Genomic DNA, 15491 nt, shown 5'->3' on the forward strand with positions numbered 1-15491 from the left:
TTCAGTTCAAGTTGATGACCAATAATATATCCTTTGGTAAGCATGAAATTATATACTGAGATAAAAGTGTACAGGATAATCAAATTCTTTGGTGTTAATAACTTTGTTAAGTGGCAAATTACTATGAACAGTTTCTTTTTTGGTAATATGGGCACTTTAATGATTAAACATGAGAATTCAAACATTACATTTTGTTTTGAAATACTCATTGTGTGAAAAAAATAATCCCCCTATAACCACAGAACTTGCCAATGTAAATACAATAATTCATCCTTGAGTCATAAATAGAGCTCTCATCTATCTCCTGAAATCACCCCACTCCTATAAATTCTCATTCAAACTTGGCAGAAGAGTGCCTATTTTATAACTGTCATTTTTTCTTGCATTTAATATTTAGTACTTTGGGAATAATTAAACCATCCTTGCAAAGTGAAAGTGTGCGTAATATTTTAAACTACATTTCTGTACATTTGATAATTGCAATTATACTTCCCCCTACTGTCCCTTCTCTACACTTAAATTATCTTGATGGTTTTAACCATTTCTTACACCATTTCTTATAGGTTCTATTCTAAACTTGGTCATTTGTAGGGCTATCATACTGAGCTGTTTGGAGTAGAATGCTTTTACTTTCATTTTCTACTGTATGTTCCCTCTTTCATTGACTTCTGAAGCCATAAGCTCAGCACAGTATTACATTAAATCCTAGCCTGTTGAAAGGATGTTTTCTAAAATATAGAATGAAAAAAATATCAGAGTAGCGAACCTACCATGGTAGACCTGTGTTTGAATTTGGTTTTCAAATTTACTAGCATTGTGACCTTGGAGAAGTTAATCTTTTCTCCTGTAAAAAGAGGATGCAAATCACTGCTTTGCAGAATGTTATTAATTCATCCTTTATATTAATATATATTGAACATTTACTCTTTGCCAGATTTGGGGCCAGTTGCCTCATGAACATTTACTTCTCACAACAATTCTGTGAACTAGGTGATATTATTTTTATATTATTGATGAGGCTTAGAGAGTCTAAGAAACTGGGTAAGTTCAAAAGCCAAGATTCTAGTCAAGGTCTTTCTGACTTTAACTGAGCTTGTAACCACTATGCTTTGTATTTGTTTTAATCGTACTTATTCATTTCTGCTAATATGTCAATTTCACCGTCCTTAAGGTCAAATAATCTTCCAATACACAAACACAGAGGAAACTAGTCTTTTGAAAAAGAAGAGCTGAATTTTTTAATACAGATGCTCTTCTTATCTGGAAACCAGAATTACTTTGGAAATTCATTCTTCTATACAAGTTTTGCAAACCAGGTGGTGTTACGAGATTCCTTGTTATTAGCATGGTTGAACTGGTAATAGCAGTGACGAGGACTGTTGGGGTGGTGAACCTTAAGGCACCTTTATGCATAATATAAAGACAGGATAATAGTATGCAAATTTTAGGAACTGTTGCATGCTTCCAGCTCACCATTTGTGCAGGTTTTCTCTGGAGCTGGGACCACAGTCTATTGCTACGTGCCTTGCTGTTCTTATATAAGTATCTAATTACTTGGATTGACTTTGTGAAGACTGCATCATTTTCTTTATGATTTAGGAATTTTCCCTCATATTTTAGATACCAGATTTTATTCTTTAATTGCTATAGAGGCTGATGTAGTAAGTTTTTCATTTCTTTAATAAGTCATTTTGAAGGCTACTAAATAACTCAGCATGGAAACATGGTGTGAACAAGCTTGTTCTTTGCCTAAGAAAATCTGTGGTTTCATATTATTCCTTTGGTCCTTGAGATTTGCTCTAGGAAGTAGGCTGTTCAGCCGTGACTCAGGAGCATGTTGTTCGGTTTCTCAATGGCTGAGTGACTTTATTGTTGGAGTTGCGTCCTGCTGTGCTTGGGTCAGATGTATAGACATTAGTATGAACAGGGCTGCAGGTTATTATGTCTTACTAATGTAGCACACTACCCCAAGCACACACTACCTTTAGGAAAATCATCTCAATCATCATTATTGAATCCATGAATAAGTGAAGAAATGGGAGTTATTTTAGTTTTCTACTCTCATTTCTGCCCCATCTCTACACTTATTCCCCTGCCTGCCTACCACACACGCACACACACACAGCATTTGGTGATTATGTTCTTTGACTTGTTTAATGTTTGTGGAATCCAGTTCTTTTTATCCCCAAATCCTCTGATACTGTTTTGGGTTAAGCCTTCATATTTTTTATTTGAACAATTGAAATACTCCTTTAACTGAATTCCCTCTCTCCAGTGTTACCTGTCTCCAATAAACTGTCCTCGGTAGCACCCAAATAATTTTCCTAAAACATAGAACTAATACCAGCTTAAAATTATTCATTGTCTCATTGTTCAGAAAGACCCTTTGCTTTTTCTTACCTCTCTTCTAGTTTGTCTCACTTCCATTGTCCTCACCCTTTGAATTCTGTGCTTTGCACCACTTGAAAAAATGACAAATCTCAGAATGCTTTGTACATTCTTTGCCTTCCTGTGCCTTCATGCACTGATGCTCTATGCCAGTAACCCTGTTCTGCACTTCATCTGGTGAGCTCCACTTTCTCCTTCTGTGACACTCCTTCCCTGACAGAACTCTCCCTCCACAAGCACACACCAGTCTGAGTTAAGAGCTTCTTCAGTGGACTACCACAAGATCCTGTGCTCACTTCCGTTGTTGCAAAGATTAGATTAAGGTGGGCAGCTCGCAGGCGAGTAGTATGTTGTAGTACTCAGTGTATCACAGAGCCAGATATATAGAAAGTGCTCAAGAAAACTTTCTTGATGAAGCCCATAAAGGGACTTAATGAAAAATAGAAAGATTTTGTGTTAAGATTCCCATGAAGCCCATGCCTCAGTCAGGCTTTAAGGCTTATAGACCAAAATGTCTGACTCCTGTCAGCCAGTACTGGGCAAGATGGTGAAGCAGCCATCAGTTGATGTCATTTGCTCTCTTTCACTTACACTGACATTTTCATTTAAATTGACTCTTTCTCAGCACTCCTCAGTACCCCTCTGTGACAGAAATTTCTTGTGGCTTATTCAATATTCATTCTTATCTTCCTACTTGTGGAGTCAAGTAAAAGAAAAAACCCCACAAGCCCCCCGTTTTCTCATCCTTCGTGTTGCTATGGGAGACAATAGGCCATAATTCTGTCCAATGAAATATAAACAGAAATCTGATGGAATTTCTGGGAAAAGTCGGCTTTCTTGATAAAGATGTTGTCTTACCTTCCTTCTTGCCCTTTCTTTCCTCCTCATTCCTGGGAGGTACACATGATGGCTGGAACTGGAGCAGCCACCTTGAAAGGCCTCGAATATTGCTGAGATGTTAGCCATGACATCCTTGAACTTTCAAATCAATATCAGGAATTTCCTTACCTGGGACTTCTCATTATATAAGAAAAATTCACCATATTGTGCTCAAACCACTGTTATTTGAGCTTTCGATTGTATCAACTGACTCAGTTTCCTAACTGATACTTCTTAGAGTTGAAATAGATGCATTAGAAATCAGTGGTGTAAATTTGTCACCTCTCCACCTATATTTTGTATCTGTTAACTCAACACCTATATATTTAGACCTACTGTCATCAAGTATGACCATAGACACTAAAATATAAGGACTAGAACACTATTCCTATGCAAATGGCTTACAGTCTCCTGGGGACACAGAAACATAAAATTAACTTTTATATTATATATTTACTATAATTAATTATGGCAATACAATGTTAGATAGAATGTATAATATGGTAAACACCACAGTAGTATGTGTAGAAAAGCCTAAGGGTAAACAGAAGAGAGTATTTACAATTTGATCAAGCTCACCTAAAAATATTACAATTTCTGAAATCAGAAATGAATCTCTCATCTGAGATTTCGGGCACCCTGGATAGAAATTAATCCTGTGCCTTTTCAGTGACAGTGTAGGTGGTTACTTACCTTTATGTGTCGGCCTTCTGCCTCTTACTAATAATTAAACTGAGCAAGTCTAGGCGACCAGAGAGAAAATCCATACTTTGAACTGCCGACAGGCTATCTTTGGAAAGTGGAGGAGGAGGGGCAAGAAATGACACAAGAAGTTGCCAAGGATTCTGTTGACATGGAAGAGTAAGCCAAGCACTGTGACAAGGATGGCAGTAAACAAGAACCGAAAGCACGGTGGTTGAAAGGCAAGAGTTAGTTAATGGAGAGAGACATCAAAACATCAGGCAGCTGACAGCCCGGAACAAATGCACGATGAGGGAGGGCTGGGGAATGAGCCTCCTCAGGAGAGCACAGAAATAGGCTGCTCCACTCCGGGCTCTCGGCGGGGTCTGTGAGGAAAGCCAGACGCAGATCCTAAGAAAGATACTATTTATTAAAACACAGAGACTCAAACGAGTTAAAATGAGAAAATGGTCTCAAAATAAAGCCAAAAATTTTTAATCAGTCGATGTTTTGAGAAGTACCAAACCCTCAAAGAACATGATTCAAGAAGAGGGTCCGGGGACATCGGCACTGATTTCAGTGCTTGATCTTGAGGTGATTTTGAGGGTACAGATTTTGAAATGAAAAAATAAAAATAAAAAGCTCAGGAAAGGCAAAATCAATGTGGAATAAAATTTCCGGGATTGGGCCAAATGCCATTCAGAATTCTCAAGTCTTGGGATAAGCGAACAGAAGGAAATTGGAGCACATTACTATTTCTTCTAACTGTGGCACAGGGTTTTCCCAGAAGATGAATGAGAGGAAAGCTGCCAGTGATCCAGGTTTGAATAATAAGGACTGGCCATCTCCAGTCTACCACACACTTGAGAGAAGCTATGAATACCAATAAGGCTTCGAGGCATGTTTGTGCGATCGCAGAATACTCCATACTTTCACTCTGCTCAGGATTAATGGACCAAGTTATACTTTGCTGCATGACCACCAGGGTCCGATAGAAAATTATAGGTACTCTCCTGTGGCACAAGTCCAGTCTTCCTGAAAGAACAGAGAACAGCCAACATGGATAAAAGGGGTTTTGGCTGCTAGGACCGTATGCTATCTGAACTCTTCATCTTTGAGGGACGCTGTTTACCGCATGTAATGAAATTTGACATTTTCTAAAAAAAGTTTACATTTTTTACATTTTCATATCCAATATATTAGTTCACTTATAAAATTACAAGTTATCTAAATTATTTCTAATGTAAGACATGTTGGTAGTTGGTTCATGATTTTTTTTTTTTTAATTTTTAAGTGCTGCCTCTGAAGAAGCATGATTATTTTGTCTGATGTCAAATGCCATAGAGTAGAGATGTGACCTAAATGACTTTTAACTTTCCTTCATAGTTTAATGTTGATCTAGAATATGTAAGTTCACTTACATTTTTCTGGAAACTATTTTGCCTTTAGTTGGCAGGTTGCTTTGCTTGATCTGTGCGACAGCAATGTACTTTCAAAGAGTATACTGTTTTCTAGATTTACCTCCTAGGCATCTAGAATTCAGTAAATACCCACGTTCACCTTATCCATGTCTCCTTTGTTTACAACAATTTCAGTTATTTCAACCTCAGTCTTTCAGAATGAGGAGTTCTGACCTTTTGTATCTTTACATTTATAAATCTGTTCTGTGCTCTGTTATTATTATTGTCCTTCTCCAAACCCTACCTTGCTGTCTGGTATTTCTGAGATGTGGCAACAAACAGCATGAGGCAGTATAGGAACACATAAAACAGAATGTTACAAAAACTTTTGTGGATATTTAATCATCATTACTTTTCTAAGAACACTATCTCATCCTGTTGATGAAACTTATTCCCAAAAGTATATATTCTGATTTTTATAAACAAATATATGATTGTAGTGAGCCATTAATGTTTAACGAATATGACTTGAAGATTGAATTAGATTTCCAAGAGAGATTGAAGGCATATAATAATCAAGAATTAGTTATGAATTTGCAAATGAGTTTGATATAAAGTGGTATTTTTTTAACTTCCCAATATCTTTTTTAGATTATTTATATAGGAAGATTCCTCTTTTTTTGCTGACAATAGTTCTCATCTATAGAAAACCCAAGTTAATTATTTTCATTACTTTCTATTTATGCTTGTACGTTTGGGTTGGATCTCACTTTTATGTTGCACGGGCTCCCCCAGGTGAGTCTGATGCATACCAATATATGAGAACATACGAAAATATCCAGTTAAATTATGAAGGGTGACAATTTTTTAAATGTGAAGATATTTAGAAATATGGTTATGTTAACTTCAAATTAAATATAATTTCAAAGTATGTATTGTGGACTGAATGTTTATGTTTATCTAAAATTCATTTGTTGAAACCCTAACTTCTAATGTGATGGTATTAGGAGGTGGGGCCTTTGGGAAGTAACTAAGTTTAAATGAGACCATGAGAGTGGAGCCTGCATAACGGGAATAGTAGTAGAGGTATAAGAATTATCAACGTAATTAGTATAAGAAGCGGAAGAGGTTAGAGCCCTATGTGAGGACACAGCAAGCTAGGACACACTGCAAATCTAGAATTGAGCTCTCACTAGGAACCAAATTTGCGGGCACTTTGATCTTTGACTTTGCAGCCTCCAGAACTGTGAGAAATTTTGTTAAGCAACTCAGTCTATGGGTTTTTTTTTTTGTTATAGTGGCCTGAACAGATTAATACAATATGAATTGGAAGCCAAGAACAATTTGAAAAATTTCAACTCTTTTTCTAACTAACTAAGGTTGCTGCTAAACTCACACTGCCTTCAAGTGTCAGTAAAGAATGGTTACCAAATGACCAATAGTGGGCATTATTGAAAAGATGATCTGTTAAAAAATAGAATGTTTGGAAAATGTTGTGCAGATATTTTCTATAACTAATTTGCAATATGGAAAAACTTGGCTAAATAGAATGCCTCGAGAGCAATATTCTTATTTAGTTGGATCTTTGATAAAAGTAGAGCTGAATGTCCTTTGTGACCCAGTTGTTGAAAGTTTTCTTCATCATTAGTAAAATGCTATCCTTATCTTCTTTCCCTTAATGTCATCATAAGTGAATCTTTTTTTTTTTTTTTTTTTTTGCATTTGGAAACTTCTACTCTGCAGCATATTTCTCATTCTATAGTACTATTGAGGGATAAAGATGAAGAAACTATAGACATTTGTTGGTAATGGAACTCTAATATTAACTTTGTGTCATTGGCCACTTTATGTTACTAATGGAATACAGAAAATTCTAGACAACTCAAATTTCCAGTTAATGCTTTTGTTGAAAAAAGACTGTTTCAAATCTTAGCTGTTAAAGGTATTTTTCAATAGCTGAATTTACGATGAAGAGATTGACACTTTCATCATAATAGCCATTAATCTGGAGAAAGAATTTTGTAAAAGAGGATTTAAGACATTGATGTATCTAAAATAAAGTACTTACAGCTTTATCTTGAATTTGCACACTACTTTTTGAAATTTGTGTAGGTCTAAATAGAGCTCTATCTATAGTTTATGTTCTATATGTACCACTATGCATTACCAAGTATTCTGTGCTGGGCATTGAGTTACATGCATACACACACATATATATGTAAAATCTCATTGCTGTATATTTTATATAATCTAATTTCTGTGACAGCCTAGGAAAATTCATGCATTTGTGAAATTAACATAAATTTGTGTGCTTATGGGCATATGGGTGTGAACATTCAGAGTAGCAGCAAATGAAATTATTATATTATCAAGTGGAATGTATTTTTGTTGTTGTTAGTTAAGCGTGTTCTAAAACTTGAGGAAATAAAATTAAAACTTATTTGGACTCAGAAATGAAGTGCTTCAGATACAAACTATCAGAACCATTCTATGATGCTTAGAATCAGGTAGAAAAGAAGCAAATTCATCAACTAATTTAGTACAAATTATCTTTAAAAGAGCAGTCAGAAGTTATAAACCACTTTCCATTCCCTCATTTTAAAACATTTTTTACTGGGTAAAATATATAACAGAAAATTTTCCATTTTTAAGTGTACAATTCAGTGGTTTTAATTACATTCACACCATTGTACAACCATCACCACTATTTCCAAATTTTTTCTTTGCTCCATAGAGAAACTCTGAACCCATTAAGTCATAACTCCTTGTTCTCCCCAGACCCTGCTGATCTCTAATCTGCTTTTTGTCTCTATAAATTTGCCTATTCTAGATATTTTATATAAGTAAAATCGTACAGTATTTGTCTTTTTATGTCATCTTATTTCACTTAGCATACCATTTTCAAGGTTCATCAGTGTGGTAGCATGATCAGAACTTCCATCTTCTTATGGCTAAATAGTATTACATTGTATGTGTGTACTGCATTGTGTTTATCCATTCACTGTTGATGAACACTTTGTTTCCACTTATTATTATTTTAAAATTATCTATAGTTTTTAAACTAAGACCTTTTCATTGAAGTAAGTCTCAGAGACTTTTAAAGGTCTTTAGATACTCTTCCTTTTGGAAACCCAGACCTGCGCTGAAGCCAACATGTTAAAATGAACTTACATTGCAGTTAAATGTTGCTATACATAAATATGAAGTGATTTAAATTTTTGTTTAATTGATATACAAAATTGTATACACATTTATGTAAAATGAATTTAATTATGCAGTTTTCATGCTTAAGTTAGTCAATATATTTATTTTTTTCAGACCTCACACATTTTCAGAGGCTCTTGAAAAAGCTTATGGCCTAAGATACAAGTGGACTTAACATTACCTAAGGTGCTTAAGGGCTGGTTTAGTAACTGAGTTTTCTTTACGAAGCTGTAACCTGTGCAGTCAGTTTTTCTTTTCGCTAATGAAAGCCATTTTTTTCACTTCTAAATCACTAAGAGAACTAGGCATGCTTACTGTCTCAAAATGCAACCATCAGACCATTCTTCCATAACCATTCTCCAATGGTCTGCCGTCTTAGTGTGAGTGTATTGTTGTATCTTAAAACAGTTATTGCATTTTTTTCTGATTTTGAAAACAATCCATTTTCATCATAGACACACTAGAACATTTGGTTTGCTAACTTTGATACTATAAAACAATGTGGCAACAAATAGCCTTTTATGTCTGTGTGCAAGTATACCTGAAAGGTAAAAAAAAATGTGCATTTGTAATTTTGATAGATGCTTCCAAAGTTTCCTTTAAGTTATACTGTCATACACATTCCCACCAGCGGTATGTGAGAACGCCCATTTCCTTACACCGCCATCCTCATCCACACAATGTGTTATCAATTTTTTGTCTTTACTAACCTATCAGGAAAAAACGATGTTCTCAATATACTTATGAGTTTTATTTCTTTTATTAGGATTGAAAATTTTTTCGTGTTTAAGAACCATTCATATTTTCATTTTTATGAACTACCAGTTTATATACTTGCAAATTTCTTTTAAGGGATTTTTCTCAAAGGAGTTGAAGACTTGACATACTGCCTGTGATACCAGTTGCCATTATTTTTCTCAATTTGTTTGTCTTTTGATATTATTCCTGTAGGATTTTACCATTCATGATTTTTTAAGTGAGGTCATGTTTTTTTACCTGTTTGTTTTTGGTGAACAGAATGGCTTCTAGGTGAGATTATTTAAAAATTTTCTCATGGTTTCTTTTAGTGATTTTATGAATGTTCATTTCATGTACTTAAAATATTTGATTTATTGAGAATTTATCCTGTTGGACTGATGAGGCAAAGTGCTAATCAATGTGAAGAAGAGAAAGGTTGGTTGAATAATTAGAGTAAAATACTTGTGACAGAAAGATGATCAAGGCAATAAATTGGTAACCTAGTTGTCCTAACATCTTTTATTGAAAAATCCATCTTTTTTACACAAATTTGCAATACCACTTTTATCATATATGCAACTTCTAAATGTGTTGTGTATTTTCAGAGTTTTTTATACCATTGACATTTTGTATTCATGCTTAAGCACTACACTGATTTAGTTACTGTAGCTGAAATAAATGTTTTAACATTTGAGAGAGCCATTGCACCCGTATTTCTCTTCTTGTCTTTTTTATTTCATTTTATTTTATTTTGTTTTATTTTATTTTATTGAGTTACAGTCAGTTTACAATGTTGTGTCAATTTCCAGTGTAGAATACAATTTTTCAGTTATACATGAACACACATATATTCATTGTTGCATACTTTTTCACCGTGAGCTACCATAAGATCTTGTATATATTTCCCTGTGCTATGCAGTATAATCTTGTTTATCTGTTCTGTATATACCTGTCAGTTTCTACAAATTTCGAACTCCTCTAGCCTTTTAAAATAAATTTCCAAGCTTTTTGTGTTTGTTTTACCATCTAAGCCCTAGAATCAGCATATATAATTCTACAAAATAAACCAAAATAAAACAAAATCTATTGACATTTTACATTTGGGATTGTATCACATTAAAGATTGATTTTGGAAGAATTGTCATCTTTATGATGTTGAATGTTTCCATCCAAGAATATGTGTATCTTTTCATATTTTATTTTTTATCTTTCAATAATTTAAATATTTTCTTCATAAAGAAGTCATATTTTTGTGAGGATTTTGTTGTTGTCCATTTGATTTCCTTTTTCTAGATTTCTTAAACATCATACTCCAGTAATTCTCCCAACTCTTTTCTTCTTAACCTTCTCTGTGACCTTGCTTGTCAATCCTACAGTTTTTAGCTACGTATTTATACTCTTCTTTTGAATTGGATTTTTAATCTTCAAATTTGAAATATTTTCATAGAATTCCAGTTTGCCAGTTGAACAGCATTCTTTGTAACCCATCATATACTTCAGCATTCAGCATTCTGGTACATGAACCTTTCTTCTTAAATTACTGTTACCTATAAACATTAATATCTACATGGATTGAACTTTCTTACAGTTCACTTATTCTTTCATCCCTTTTCATATAGTTTTTGCTCTCAAAGTGATTAAATTCACACGATTAGAAAGTGATATAGTAGTCTCATAGTCATCAGTTCCCATAGTTTTTCTCTCTGTTCATCTTCCTTGCCCCACTCTTTGGATTTAATACAGTTTATTGTCTCTTTTTTCTTCAGACCCTTCCATTAGATTTTGTGATACTGAGCCTTTTAATCGTACTTCTCATTCTGAAACTTAGTTCAAAAAAGTATGTGATCTTTAGGAGTCTGGTTTTTGACTCCATTCTTTCTGTACTTTCTCCTTTGGAGTGTCATCATTTCTGATGAACTCTACTCTAGTTTAAGAATATGCCTTCCATTACCTAGAGAAACAGTGGAAGCCATATATTAAAGATGATAGATATTTTTCAGCCAGAGTACTTAAATATCTGTGGGGCAGACTCCCTCCCCTCTCCTACTCTCTTACTAGGCTTTACACAAAGAGGAAATAAACATTTATGTTGTTAAGCCACTTAGATGTCAAGGTTTTTCTGTTATAGCATCTAGCATTACCTTAAGTAATCCAACTGTTACTTGAACATTTCCTGTTAAAGATATCTTAGACATTTAAAACCAAGTCCGGAATACATTTTTTTTTTTAATTTTTGGCTAAACATAATGTCTGGAAAGGAAAGTCTTTTATTTCCTCACTACTCTGTTACTGCTCTGGCTTTCAAATGTTTGGGGTTTTTCCCCCCACACTAACCAGTTTTCCAACATCAACTTGTCAGATGTTGATGAAATTCAATTCAATTCTGACACTAACCAAAGTCAGTACAGACCCCGCAGGTTAAGGGCTCTGTTCCCAGGACTGCCCCCCACATCAGAAGCCAGTTGCAAGTAGGTATCCAGGTCACCCACAACTTCTGTCCAACTTGACTACAAATTAAAGGTTCCCATGGCACCCTCCTCATGTTCAGTAATTTACTTAGAGTGGTTGATAGAACCCAGGAAAATAGTTTACTTATTGTTCTCAATTTATTATAAAGGATATTTTAAAGAATGCAAATGAACAGCCAGATGAAAGGATGCACAGGGCAAGCCTCAAAGGTTCCCAGGTGCAGGAGCTTCTGTCTCCTGGAGTTGGGGTATGACATCCTCCTGCCATGTATATGTGTTCACCAACCTGGAAGCTTTCTCAACCCTGTACTTTTGGGATTTTTATGGAGCCTTTATCATGCGGGTAGGATCAATTATTAACTCAACTTTCTGGCCCCTGTCTCCTCTCTGGAAAATGGAGGGGTGGGGTTGAAAGTTCCAGGCTTCTAGTCATGACTTGCTCTTTCTAGGGCCCCATTCAGGAGCCCGTAGAGAGTCACCTCATTAGAACAAAAGGAGTTTCTGTCGCCCTGGAAATTCTAAGGGGATCTGTGTTATATTCTCCAATCACTCAGGGAACTAATACGAGTTTTAGAAGTTCTGTATTAGAAACTGAGGTAAAAGACCAAATATTAGCAGGAACTAGGGGCAGAGACCAATATATATATATATTTTTTCACACCCCATCTTCTACATTTTCCTTCTTCCCACTAATGAATTAAGTGTACCACCAGTCACTTAGACTAAAATAAAAACTATTTTAACTTATTAATTTAATCTCCTTCACCCAATTGCTTTTCATTTCTTAGAAGATTTTTTCTATATGCATTGTTCCTCTTCTATTTGCATAGCATCTCCCCTATTTCAAGCTCTCCTTATCTCTTGATAACTTTGAGATAAGTTGTTATAGCTTTCTAACCAAACTCCCCATTTCATTTGATTTCATTTCTTCTCTAAGCTCATCCCATGTAACTGATTAATATTCCTAAGTTGTTTCTGATACGCCGTTACCTTTTATCCAAATTGTATGTAATAAAAATTCAAATTCTTTATTTATGATCTGCCTTTCAACTTAATTTTGCTATCTTATTTCATATGGTTCCCCACATGGTACAGTGTATTGTGTGAACTGAAATACTTGCAGTTCCTTTATATACTCTTTAGATTCCTACCTCCTTTTGTTCTCTTTATTTGGAATATCTTGCTCCTCCATCTTAGAATATCTGAATTTCCCTTACTTCAAGTTCCAACTTAAATGTTGTTTGTTCCTTCGTATCCCCTTCTTTAATAATTTGTTTATCCTCTAAAGGAAAGGGTGTCATTTATGATGCATTGCTTTTCTTACAGTTATTCTTATATGTCTTATCTCCTCCACTGGAGAAAGAGCTTCAGAATGACACACTTTCATAAAGCTATTATCAACAGAATTTTACGTGAAAAAAAATTGCACTTGGAAATAAAGGTACTAACAATTCTTGCAAAAGAATAAAAGTGGGTGCAAACTGAGATAGAAAGTAGATCTCCAAGAGATTTGTAGATTATTCTTAGACGATGTAAGATACCCTTACTCCACCGTCAACAACTGATTGTTATGAAATGAGAAATATAATTACTTCATAATGTTCATCTAAACTGAATTATGCTTCTTGACATATTTTCTCATTTTAAAACAAGATGAGTCTTGGCAGTATGTCACATACCATGAAAAATGAAAATATCCTCTTTAGAGGGGAAAAAGTATTGATGAAATGATCCTTTGACGTTCCCCCTAAGAATGCTGTATCCATTTTGATATGAAGAAAGACAGTAATCCGAAGCACATGCTTAGAATACTGTTGTTGTCTTCATAGTTTAGACTATCACTTGAGAAAAGAGTAATAACTCAGATACAAGGATATGGACCCAACATTACAACAGTGTTGAGAAGCGTGAATGAAATACATTTTTTTTCCTTTATGTGAAGAGAATTAATTATACTTCTCTGATGTCAATCTGTGCAAATCCTTTTATTTTTTCATAATTACTAACTTTACTTGGTTCCTCATCTCCACTGGCATTCCTCTCCACTCATATACATGTTAGACTTTGAGTTGAATGTATCGTTGAAAATTATATAGTGTTATTCTGTATATGTACGTGTTCATGTATTTTTAGTTTACATAAATTATTATGAATCATCTTACTCTGTTTAATAGGTCTTCTACCCAACACTATGTTTTCTTGTGATTTATTAATTCTACTGTGCATCTAGTTTTATTCTTTTGATTGTTGCCTTGAGTTTCATCTCATGCATATGCCACATATTAGTCATCTAATCTCCTATGATTAACACTTAGTATTACGAGAAGAGGGTTTTGTAGGTCATATGCACATATATAATTTCACTAAGTACTTCCTGATTGCTTTTCAGAGTCAATTTATGGGGCTAGCAGCAAACCTGGCAGCTTAATTTCACCTTTATACTTTATAATATTTGGTACTACTCAACTTTTTGATTTTTGTCACTTTGAAAACTGGTATTTTGAAATTTGTTACTTTAGTAGTGACGATGAGCCTCTTTTTCAAACATGCAGTCTTTGTCCATTCTTTCTTTTGGGTTTCTTGTTTTTTCCTTATTAATTTTTGTAAGTTCCTTGTATAGCCTCAATACTTTGTGTATTCTTAATACTTTGTTAATTTTAGACATTGCAAATATCCCTCCTGGTCTTCAATATCTTTTAACTTTGCTTATAGTATCCTTCATTGAACAAAATTCTTTTTTATATTTTGTCAAATTCAGTATTATTTTTTACTTTATGTCTTTCATAATCATATTTAATAAGGTATAATTTATATATAATAAAGTGCACCCATGTTAAGGGTACAGTATGAGGAGTTTTGATAAGTGTATACATCTGTATACTCATCACCACAATGAAGATATAGAAAATTTCCATCACCTCAAAAAGTTCCCGTGTGACCCTTTGCAGTCAATTTCTGTCTTTGATCCCCTGCCCCAGATGACTAATGATCTGTTTTCTTTCACTAAAGATAAGTTTTGTTTCTTCTAGAATGTCATATAAATGAGATCACACAGTGTGCACATTCTGTTTGACTTCTTATACTCAACATGTTTTGAAAGAAATTAAAAGAAGAAAGTGTGTATATTTCTTTCTTTCTTCTTTCTTCTTCTTCCTCTTTTGTCTAGCTTCCCAGGCATTTTACCTGAACTTGCAGTTTAGCAATTAACCAAGAATTTTATGTGCATGGTTTGTACTCAGATTCTGGGGCTTAGCCAATCTGTTAGCTTTTTCTTCAATTATTGACTTTTGTTTTCTACTTCATTCTCTCATAATTGTGCATTACCTTGGTTAGTTTTCAAATGTGAAACCAATCCCTGATTCTGAGGTAATATCTACTTACATATGATTTATTTTCCTTTTTATATTTTTTGGATTTGATTGATTAATATATTGTTAAAGTTTTCAATGTTGATTTTTATGTAATTTTTTTCTCTAATAATGTTTTAGACCAGTTTTGGTTTCAGGGTAATTCTGGACTCAAAGGATTAGCTGTGATTTATTTCCTCCTCTCACTGTTAAATTGTTTTGGCAGGATTGGTATTTCTTTTTTATATGTTTGGCCCTTCTAATAGGTATATGGTAATACTTCATTATGGTTTAAATTGTATTTTCCTAATTCTAAGGATGATGAGACTCTTTATGCTTATTTATCACCTAATATTTACTTTGGTGAAGTATCTGTTTAGGTATTT

At 34.2% G+C, this 15491-nt stretch overlaps 1 protein-coding gene across 1 annotated transcript in view; it reads left to right on the forward strand.

Annotated features, from left to right (window-relative positions):
- The window catches only part of LOC105096479 (cytochrome c oxidase subunit 7B2, mitochondrial), a 112815-nt gene that overhangs the window by 47374 nt on the left and 49950 nt on the right, over positions 1 to 15491 (forward strand). The gene's annotated exons all lie outside the window — the stretch shown is intronic.

This window comes from Camelus dromedarius, chromosome 1 (genome assembly GCF_036321535.1).
Source record: "Camelus dromedarius isolate mCamDro1 chromosome 1, mCamDro1.pat, whole genome shotgun sequence".
Lineage (NCBI taxonomy): Eukaryota > Metazoa > Chordata > Mammalia > Artiodactyla > Camelidae > Camelus > Camelus dromedarius.